Consider the following 9647-nt stretch of genomic DNA (forward strand, 5'->3'; position numbering starts at 1 on the left):
CCAGCCCCGCACCACCTCACAGACCCGCTGACCCCAGCCCCGCACCACCTCCCGGACGGGAGGGTGGCCCCGCTGACCGCAGTCCCGCACCACCTCACGGACGGGAGGGTGGCCCCGCCGACCCCAGCCCCGCACCACGTCACGGACGGGAGGGTGGCCCCGCCGACCCCAGCCCCGCACCACCTCGCTAAGAAGCACCAGACCGTGCCAGGCCCACTGCAGGACCTCAGGGCACCCCTCTGCCTTCCTCTCCTCCTCTTCCTCCCCGTGACACCCGGTGTCACCCGAGGCAAACGCAAACACAGGTGCAGTTTGGGGAATTGCTTTCAGGGCTCTTCTGATTGTCCTCAGCATCTTTCTGACCTCTACCTGCGTAACCCCTGGTGATTCATCTCCATGGTAACTAAGTGCATGACGGACAGCTCCGGGATACATCGTGCAGCCTCAGCTGAGGGTGTGTCCTTCCTGTACTGGCTCAGTGTGGCCAAGTACCAGTTTCCTACAGCAAACAGCTGGTTAACTTTTTTTTTTTTTAAATGTTTATTCATTTGGAAGGAAGAGAGACAGAGACAGATAGATTCTCTGTTCACTGGCTCATTCCCCAAATACCTGCAACACCCATTCCCCAATACCTGCAACACCCAGGACTGGGCCAGGCTGAAGCCAAGAGCCAGGAACTTCATCAGGGTTTCCCACGTGGGTGGCAGGAACCCAAGTGTTTGGGTCATTTTCTGTTGCTTTTCCAGGCACGTTAGCAGGAATCTGGCATCTGAGATAAGAGTGTCTCAGTTCTACTCTACTGTCCACTCCCAAGTTCAATTTTCTGCTAAGTGCACCCTGGGTAGCAGTAGTGATGGCCCTAGTAGTTGGGTCCCTGCCAGCCATGCTAGAGATCCGGACCCCAGATTGAGTTTCTGGCTGCCAATTTGGAACTGGCTTAGCCCTGGACTGCTGCAGGCATTTGGAGAATGAACCAGTGGTTAGAAAAGTGGGGTCTCTCTCTCTCTCTCTCTCTGCCTCCCCAATAAGTAGAATTAAATAAATAAATACTCAGAACCAAAGAATGTATGATAAAACACTGAATGACAAGTGCAGACATATGGATAGCAGGTTAATCTGCCTGAGACACTCACATCCCATATTGGAGTTCATGGATCAAGTTCCAGCTACTCTGCTTCCGATGCAGCTTCCCACGAATGCAACCTGGGAGGCAGCAGATGATGGCTCAAGTGCTTGAGCCCCTGCCACCCATATGTGGGGAGACCCAGATGGAGTTCTTAGTTCCTGGATTTGGCCTGGCCCAGCCCTGTTGCTGTGGGTGCTTAGGAAGAGAACCAGTGAATGGATGACAGCTCTCCACTGCCTTTCAAGTAGATGAAAATTTTTAAGGATTTTATTTATTTATTTGAGAGGTAGTTACAGCAAGAGAGAGGGTAAGTCAGAGAGAGAGGTCCTCCATCCACGCTGGTTCACTCCCCACATGGCTGTAACAGCTAGAGCTGAGCCAGTCCTAAGCAAGGAGCTTCTTCTGGCTCTCTCATGTGGTTGCAGGGCCTAAGCACTTGGCCATCTTTCATTGCTTTCCCTGGCCAATGGCAGAGAGCTGGATTGGAAACAGCCGGGACACAAACCAGTGCCCATATGGGATGCCAACACCACTATGCCTACTATGCCACAGCGCAGGCCCCGAAAATAACATCTTTTAAAAAAGAACTCAATGACAAAGTAAAGAGTTACCAGTCTTGTGAATAACAATAATATAATAACCAGAAAACAGCCCTGGAAGCCAGGGCATCAACATGTCTCCAGGGGACCAAGCAGCGTGACATAACAAATAAAGCCACTGCCTGACGCCAGCATTCAACATGGGTACTGCTTCATGTCCCACCTGCTCCACTTCTGATCCAGCTCCCTGCTAATGGCCTGGGAAAGCAGTGGAAGATGGCCCAAGCACTTGGCCCCCTGAACCTGCATGGGAGACCTGGAAGAAGCTCCTGGCTCCTGGCTTCAGCCTGGCCCAGCCCTTGCCGTTGCAGCCATTTGGGGAGTGAACCAGTGGATGGACAATCTCTCTCTCGGTCTCCTGCTCTCTCTGTAACAGAATTCCAACTAAATCTTTTTTTTTAAGATTTATTTATTTATTTGAAAGGCAGAGTTAAGAGAGAGAGAAACAGAAAAAGAGAGAAAGAGATCTTCCTTCCTCTGGTTCACTACCCAAATGGCTGCAATGGCAAGGGCTGGGCCAGGCTGAAGCCAGGAGCCAGGAGCTTCTTCCAGGTCTCCCACATGGGTGCAGGGGGTCAAGCGCTTGGGCCATCTTCCACTGCTTTCCCAAGTGCATTAGCAGGGAGCAGGATCAGAAATACAGCAACTGGGACTCAAACTGACACCATATGGGATACTGGTGCTGCAGGCTGTGTCCTTAACCCCCTAATAAATAAAGCATATATATATATATATACACACACACACACACACATATAAATATATAAATATAAATATATAAATATATATATATATATATATATATATATATATATAAAGAGAGAGAGAGAGAGAGAACTCCAAACACACACATACACACAAAGTTTCTACAGGCCAGTGATGTGGCAGTGACCTAAGCTGCTGCCTGCAATGCCAGCATCCATATGAGCCCTGGTTTTGAATCCCAGCTGCTCTCCTTCCCAGCACTGGAAAATGGCCCAAGTACTTGGGCTGCTGCCAACCAGACGGGAGACCTGGATGGAATTTCAGGCTCCTGGCTTTGGCCTGGCCCAGCTCTGGTGTATGCGGTCATTTGGGGAGTGAACCAGCAGATGAAACATCTCTCTCTCTCCCTCCCTCCCTCTCCTCTATCACTCTGCCTTTCAAATAATAAATCTTTTAAAAACCGTTTCTACTATTATTTCTGGATGGTGGAGTTAGGCATGACTCTTATTTGCATGGTGTACTTTGTAAATTATCTACAGCCGGCATATTTCACCATGGGAAGCGAAGAAACACGACCATGTTCTGCTCTCGTGCGTGCTACTCCTCCCCATTCTGCTGAGTCAGCACCAACACTCTCTTCTGCGAGGTTTCTGTTTCTTCCGACTCTGCTGCCCTGTTTGGAAGTTGGTTCTCTGCCCAGTACTTCTGCTTTTGACCGGAAGGGGTCTCTGTGGCTCCACTTAAGAAAAAGTCTTTTTTTTTTCTTTTAAACTTTTGATTTTTCCTTTTTTTCTAATACGGCCTTTTTTTTTTTCATTATAGATATTGTGATATAAAAGAAGGTAGACATCAAAGTTTGTGCTTCTGTAACTGACAAATTTTCAAATAGAGTGTTTTTTTTTTTTTTTTTTGTTTAAGATTTTTGTTTGAAAGACAGTTACATAAAGGGAGAATGAGAGACAGAGAGAGCGCTTCCATCTGCTGGTTCACTCCCCAAATGGCTGCAACAGCCAGGTTTGGGCCGAGCTGAAGCCAGGAGCCTGGGGCTCCTTCCTGGTCTCCCACGTGGGTGGCAGCAGCTCCGATTTGGGATGCTGATGTCCCAAGCGGTGGTCTGACCTGCTGGACCACAGCCCCAGCTCCATTCAAACAGAGCACCCCACTAGCAAAGGTGAGCTTACACTCTTTGGGTGCCCTCACAAGTACCTAGCACCTCACCCAGCCACAGAGGGATTTCGTCTGATATATAAAAATGTGACAGTGGAGGCCGGCGCCGTGGCTCACTAGGCTAATCCTCCGCCTAGCGGCGCCGGCACACCGGGTTCTAGTCCCGGTTGGGGCGCCGGATTCTGTCCCGGTTGCCCCTCTTCCAGGCCAGCTCTCTGCTGTGGCCAGGGAGTGCAGTGGAGGATGGCCCAGGTGCTTGGGCCCTGCACCCCATGGGAGACCAGGAGAAGCACCTGGCTCCTGGCTCCTGCCATCGGATCAGCGCGGCGGCCATTGGAGGGTGAACCAACGGCAAAGGAAGATTCTCTCTGTCTCTCTCTCTCACTGTCCACTCTGCCTGTCAAAAAAAAAAAAAAAAAAAGTGACAGTGGAGAGAGAAAGCAACAGAAAGGAGAATACATTTAAATAGGAAAATATAAGTTTCCCAGGAACAAACAAAAACAGGAGTACAGGGCTGGGCATCCTGGCACAGCTGGCTGAGCCACTGTTTAGGACACTCACAGCCCACATCAGAACACAGTTACTCTGCTTCTGACCCGGGTTCCTGCTAATGCACCCGGGGAGGCAGCAGATGACCGCACAAGTATCTGGGCCCGTGCCACCCACAGAGAAGACCAGATACGGCTGCGGGCTCCTGGTTTTGGCCTGGACCAGCCCTGGCTGTTGCAGGCATTTGGGGAGTAATCCAGGTGACAGAAGATCTCCCTGTCTTTGTCTCCATGTTTGTGTTTGTGTGTCACTCTGCCTTTCAAGCAGATTAAAAAGAAACAAACATGAAAGAAAAACATCAGAACAAAGTTTTAGAGAGCATAGAATTCGCAGTTAGATGGACCCAGATTCACATTCTGACTTCAAGCAAGCTCTATACCCACACCCTGTGCCTCAGTGTCTCACCAGGAAAATGGAGATACTGGTAGTACCTCATGGACTTACTGCAAGTCTCTTATTAGATGATACATTCACAGTCCCTAGCCTGAAACGTGGCAATCTGAAACACCTGATATCTACTATGGTTATTAGGCCCATGGAAAAGCAAACCGATTAGGCTGAAAGTTAAGTTGGGGCTGGTGTTGTGCAGCAGGTTAAGCCATCACCTGCCATACCGGCACTGCACAGGAGCACTGGTTTGGAGTCCCAGCTGCTCTTCTTGGGATCCAGTTCCTTGCTAACACCCCTAGGAAAGCAGCAGAAGATGGTTCAATTTTTTTTTAAAGATTTATTTATTTATTTATTTGAAAGAGTTACACAGAGAGAGAAGGAGAGGCAGAGAGAGAGAGGGGTCTTAATCCTCTGGTTCACTCCCCAGTTGGTCCCAATGGCTGGAGCTGCACCGATCTGAAGCCAGGAGGCAGGAGCTTCTTCTGGGTCTCCCATGCAGGTTCAGGGGCCCAAGGACTTGGGCCATCTTCCACTGCTTTCCCAGGCCATAGCAGAGAGCTGGACAAAGTGAAGCAGCCGGGACTCCAACTGGCGCCCATATGGGATGCTGGCACTGCAGGCGGCAGCTTTACCCACTACACCACAGCGCCGGCCCTGAAGATGGTTCAGTTACTTGGGTCCTCACCACCCACGTGGGAGACACAAATGGAGTTCCAGGCTCCTGGCTTCCGAGCAGCCAAGTCCCACCCACTGTGGCCATTTGGGAAGTGAACCTATAGATGAAAGATATCTCTCTCTCTCTCTCTGGCTCTCCCTCTCTCTATGCAACTCTGCGTTTCACATAAATTAATAAATCTTTAAAAAAAAAAAAAAAAAAGGACAGAAAGAAAGTTAAGTTCTAGCCATACCAGGACTTAGTTGTAAAATAGCATTTTCTGAAAGGAAAGATACAATGAGTGCAAGAAACAAGAAACAGAAAAGTCTCAAAAGATGGAAAAACGAATGTCTTTATCCCCTAACTTGGCTTCAATCAGTCACCACTAGTACGAGGAAACGAAACTCACACCTCTCCCCAGCTGGGCTAGCAAGTCTCACTCAAAGCCACGTGCTGCCACCAAGTGTGTCCCCAGAGCCGCACGTTCATCCGAGGGGCCCCTCGCCTCCCCCAGCCTTTCTTCCTTCCGACCGTCTCCTGCCCCTGCACCCCGCTCACTTGTTATCGGACCTTGGCTATCTGACCTTGCTCATGACCATCCCTAACAGCTTCCCTTCATTCTCAGTTCTTTGGGTGTCAGAAATCACCCACCCCACTCAAAACCATCCCATCATCTCTGGTCCTTGCAGCTGGCTGGTGCTACCCCCTCTCTCAGTCCTACTGGGGAACGACTCTCATAGCCCCAAGGTATTCAAGTGGGCACTTTGTCCCCTGCCTCCCATGTCTCCTTGCACGTGAATCAGCTGGGGGCGGCCCAGCAGCACGGCACAGTTCCTCACGGGTGACCTTGCTCAAGTCCCCTGAGCTGCTTTCATCCTCCTGCTCAAAGACCATTCTTGGGGTGGGCGTTTGGCACAGCAGCAAGAAGATACCCGCCTCCCGTATCTGGGTATTTGGGTACAGGTCCTCGCTCTACTTCTGATTTTACCTTCTTGTTGGTGCACACTCCAGGACGCAGCAGGACGTAGCCTGAGTTCCTGGCTCCCTACCACGTACATGAGAGACCAGATTGGGTTCCAGGCTCCTGGCCTATTCCTGGCTGTTGCAGGCATTTGGGGAGTGAAGTAGTGGATGGAGGATCTCTGTATCTCTCTCTGTCTCTCTCTCTTGCTCTCTGCATTAAAAAAAAAAAAAAAAAGTCTGAGAATGGATGGTGTTGATAGTTACACAATGTGAATGCTGAGTGTGCAAAATGCCACTGCATTTCACATTTTAAAGTGGCAAATTGTATGCCATGTATCTTACAATTAGAAAAAAAAAACATTAACAATTCAAACACCCACAGCATGTTACATGAGGACCATCACCACTCCATTCCAGTGAGTCTCCATTCATACAGTGTGTGCTGTCCTGGATGGTGAAACAATGTTGAATGGCCATCCTCCTGTGCCCGATGCTCCGGCCACCCGCCCACACCTCGTTCCCTCACCCTTACGCTGCTCTCCTGCAGTGCTTTGTCTCGGTCCGCAGACACGGCCCCCCAGAGATGAACTGTCCTGGAGTTCACCCTTGTTTCCCAACCTGCCTAGTCACACACCTCGCTGACCTTGCAGCCATCCAGAGCCCAGTTCAGCAGCACTTGGCCCACGACCCACCCCTTGGACACCTCTCAGACGGGAAACAACCCCCGCGTCTCTGGGCTCCCGTGCACTTCACACCACCGTGCTGCCTGCACACACTTTCCCAAGGACTAAGGCCATGCCCCCACGCTTTGCTTGCCACAGACGTGCAGGGATGCTTACTGATGGCTGAAGTAAAAGGAATGGGGAAGGGACAGAAGCCAACACTTGGGTCCCAGGCAGCTTTGTGCTACTTGGCTCTGTCCACCCAGCCCCCACTGCCCCACAGCGCTTCCTGTGCTTGGGGTCAACCCACTGTATCTACTGGTTTGGGGCAATGTGAGTTTTCCTCCCTTTCTTTATCTCCTTAACCACTAAATTCCAGATTAACAAATTCTATGTTAATTTTGGGCCCAAAATATAACATTCCCATCAATCTTGAGGCCGTCCAGTCTGTGGGCCCCTCAGACATAGGTAGAATGTCCTGCACAAGCAGGCTGCCAGCCGTGGCTAGAATGCCAGTCTACAGACCGGCCGGCATTTCCCCACCAACAGCTGCTTGTGCGGCACGTGTGACCTTTCGGACTTAGGTCACACCTTCAGGGTGGGTGCCATCTTCCACCCAGAGCTGGCAGAGGGGGCTGAGCCCCTAAGGAGACAGACTCTCTCCAGGAGACCCCCAGAATCTTCACGAGCCCCAAGCCAATCAACATACATACGCGAAATCCCATCCAATGGGCACCCCCACAGAATGACTCCATGAGAAGAAAAAAACAGTAATGCCTTAAAAACCCGGATACTTCCTCAAAGCCAGTGTCTCCTCTCGAACCAGATGATTTTTTGTCAATTGCCAATTAAATAAAAGTTTCTTTTCTGTCAAATAAAAGTTTCTGCCTCTTTGCATTGTTTGCCGGCTTTTTACCTCTACACTAAGCTGAAAGAACTCACGAAACTGGCTTCTGCAATCGCCTTCCCTCCACGACTGGGAACAAATCTCCCTCACATCCCCATTACAGACAAGCTGTAGGAGAGGAATACTCCACGTCTCTATTTCCACTTAGTTACTCGGTGCACTAGCGGCATTTTGCTATCTGGTGGTGTCAGGACATAATTTCAGAGATAATGAACTAACGTTGATAATTGTATACGTCCGGGTTCGGTATTGTCCTGTAGCAGGTAAAGCCGCCCGCTGCGATGCAGCAACCCTTATGGGCGTCAGTTCGTGATCCAGTTACCCCACTGCTGATCCAGCTCCCTGCTAATGGCTTCGGAAAGCAGCAAAAGATGTCCCAAGTACTTGTGTCCTTGCCACCCATCTGGGAAACCCAGGAGAAGCTCCTGGCTTTGGCCTTGCTCAGCCTGGGTCGTTGCAGCCATCTAGGGAGTGAACCACTAGATGGAAGATCTCTGTCTCTCGCCCTCTCTAACTCTTTCGAACACATACATTTGTTCAAAAAAAAGTACATGTTTGTACACCATCCAGGAATATAACAGGGGAAGAATGCCTGGTTGTTTTAACAGCCTACAGCATGGCCAGAAGTTAGTACTGGGACAACTCCACAATAAAGATGAGACTTCATGATTGCTCTGCCTTAACATGGACTTGTTTGCCAGAGGGGGAAAGGAGGACATTTGTACGACAGAAGCTTTAAATAAGAAGAAAACAAGGGGCCTGCACTGAGCTGTAGCAAGTTAAGCCACCACATCCCAAGTCACAACACCCACATCCCAAATGGGCGTCAGTTCTTGTCCCAGCTGCTCCACTTCCGATCCAGCTCTCTGCTAATGGCCCAGGGAAGACCCTGGCTCCTGGCTTTGGCCTGGCTCAGCCCTGGCTGTTGCAGTCGTTTGGGGAGTGAAGCAGTGAATCGAAGATCAATTTCTCTGTCTCTACTTCTGTCTGTAACTCCACCTTTCAAATAAATAAATTTACTTTAATATGAATTCTCTAGTTCAGAAAATAAAACTCTTCCCAAAGACATTGAAGTACCCCACTCATTCACCACCCTGCCTGGAAGGCTGCAGCTCTTTCTCAAAGTGGATCGCCGTCAAATGGACTTGTTTTTTTTCTTAGACATTCCTTTTAAGCCTCAATGACCAGAAAATATTCGGCACGTTGCTCACTCAATGTATGTGGGTAGCGGCAGAACTCTGCTCCACATTCATTCACACACTCATGTTCTTGTTCATTGCACATCTACTCAGCATATTTTTTTCTAAGATTTATTTATTTATTTATTTCAAAGGTAGAGTTACAGAGGCAGAGAGGAGAGAGAGGTCTTCTATCTGCTGGTTCACTCTTCAAATGGCCACAATGGATGGAGCTGGGCCAATCTGAAGCCAGGAGTCAAGAGCTTCTTCCAGCTCTCCCACGCCGGTGCAGGGACTTAAGGACTTGGGCCATTTTCTACTGCTTTCCCAGGCCACAGCAGAGAGCTGGATTGGAAAATGAGCAGCCAGGACTGGAACCAGCCTTCAGATGGGATGGCAGCACTACAGGCGGTTGCTTTACCCGCTATGGCACAATGCTGGCCCCTCAGCATATGTTAGGTGCCTGGTATTTAAGCTGGAGACTAATCTTCAGGTTTCCTGTTTGTTTTTATTAGAAATTCTGTTCTGTGGTGGTTCTCTAAATTCATGACGCATCAGAATCACCTAGAAAATCTATTAAAGCATAGGTCGCTGGGTCTCACCTCCAGAGACTTTAATTCAGTAGTTCTGGGATTGAACCAAATAATTCATTGTAAACAAACTCCCAAGCGATGCCCCTGTGCGGACCACACTCTAAGCAGCTGTGCGTGTGTCACAGGACTGCTGCGTGGGAAACCTACAGTACT

The sequence above is a fragment of the Oryctolagus cuniculus genome, chromosome 6 (genome assembly GCF_051225735.1).
Source record: "Oryctolagus cuniculus isolate XC-2025 breed Fujian yellow rabbit chromosome 6, ASM5122573v1, whole genome shotgun sequence".
Taxonomy (NCBI): Eukaryota; Metazoa; Chordata; class Mammalia; order Lagomorpha; family Leporidae; genus Oryctolagus; species Oryctolagus cuniculus.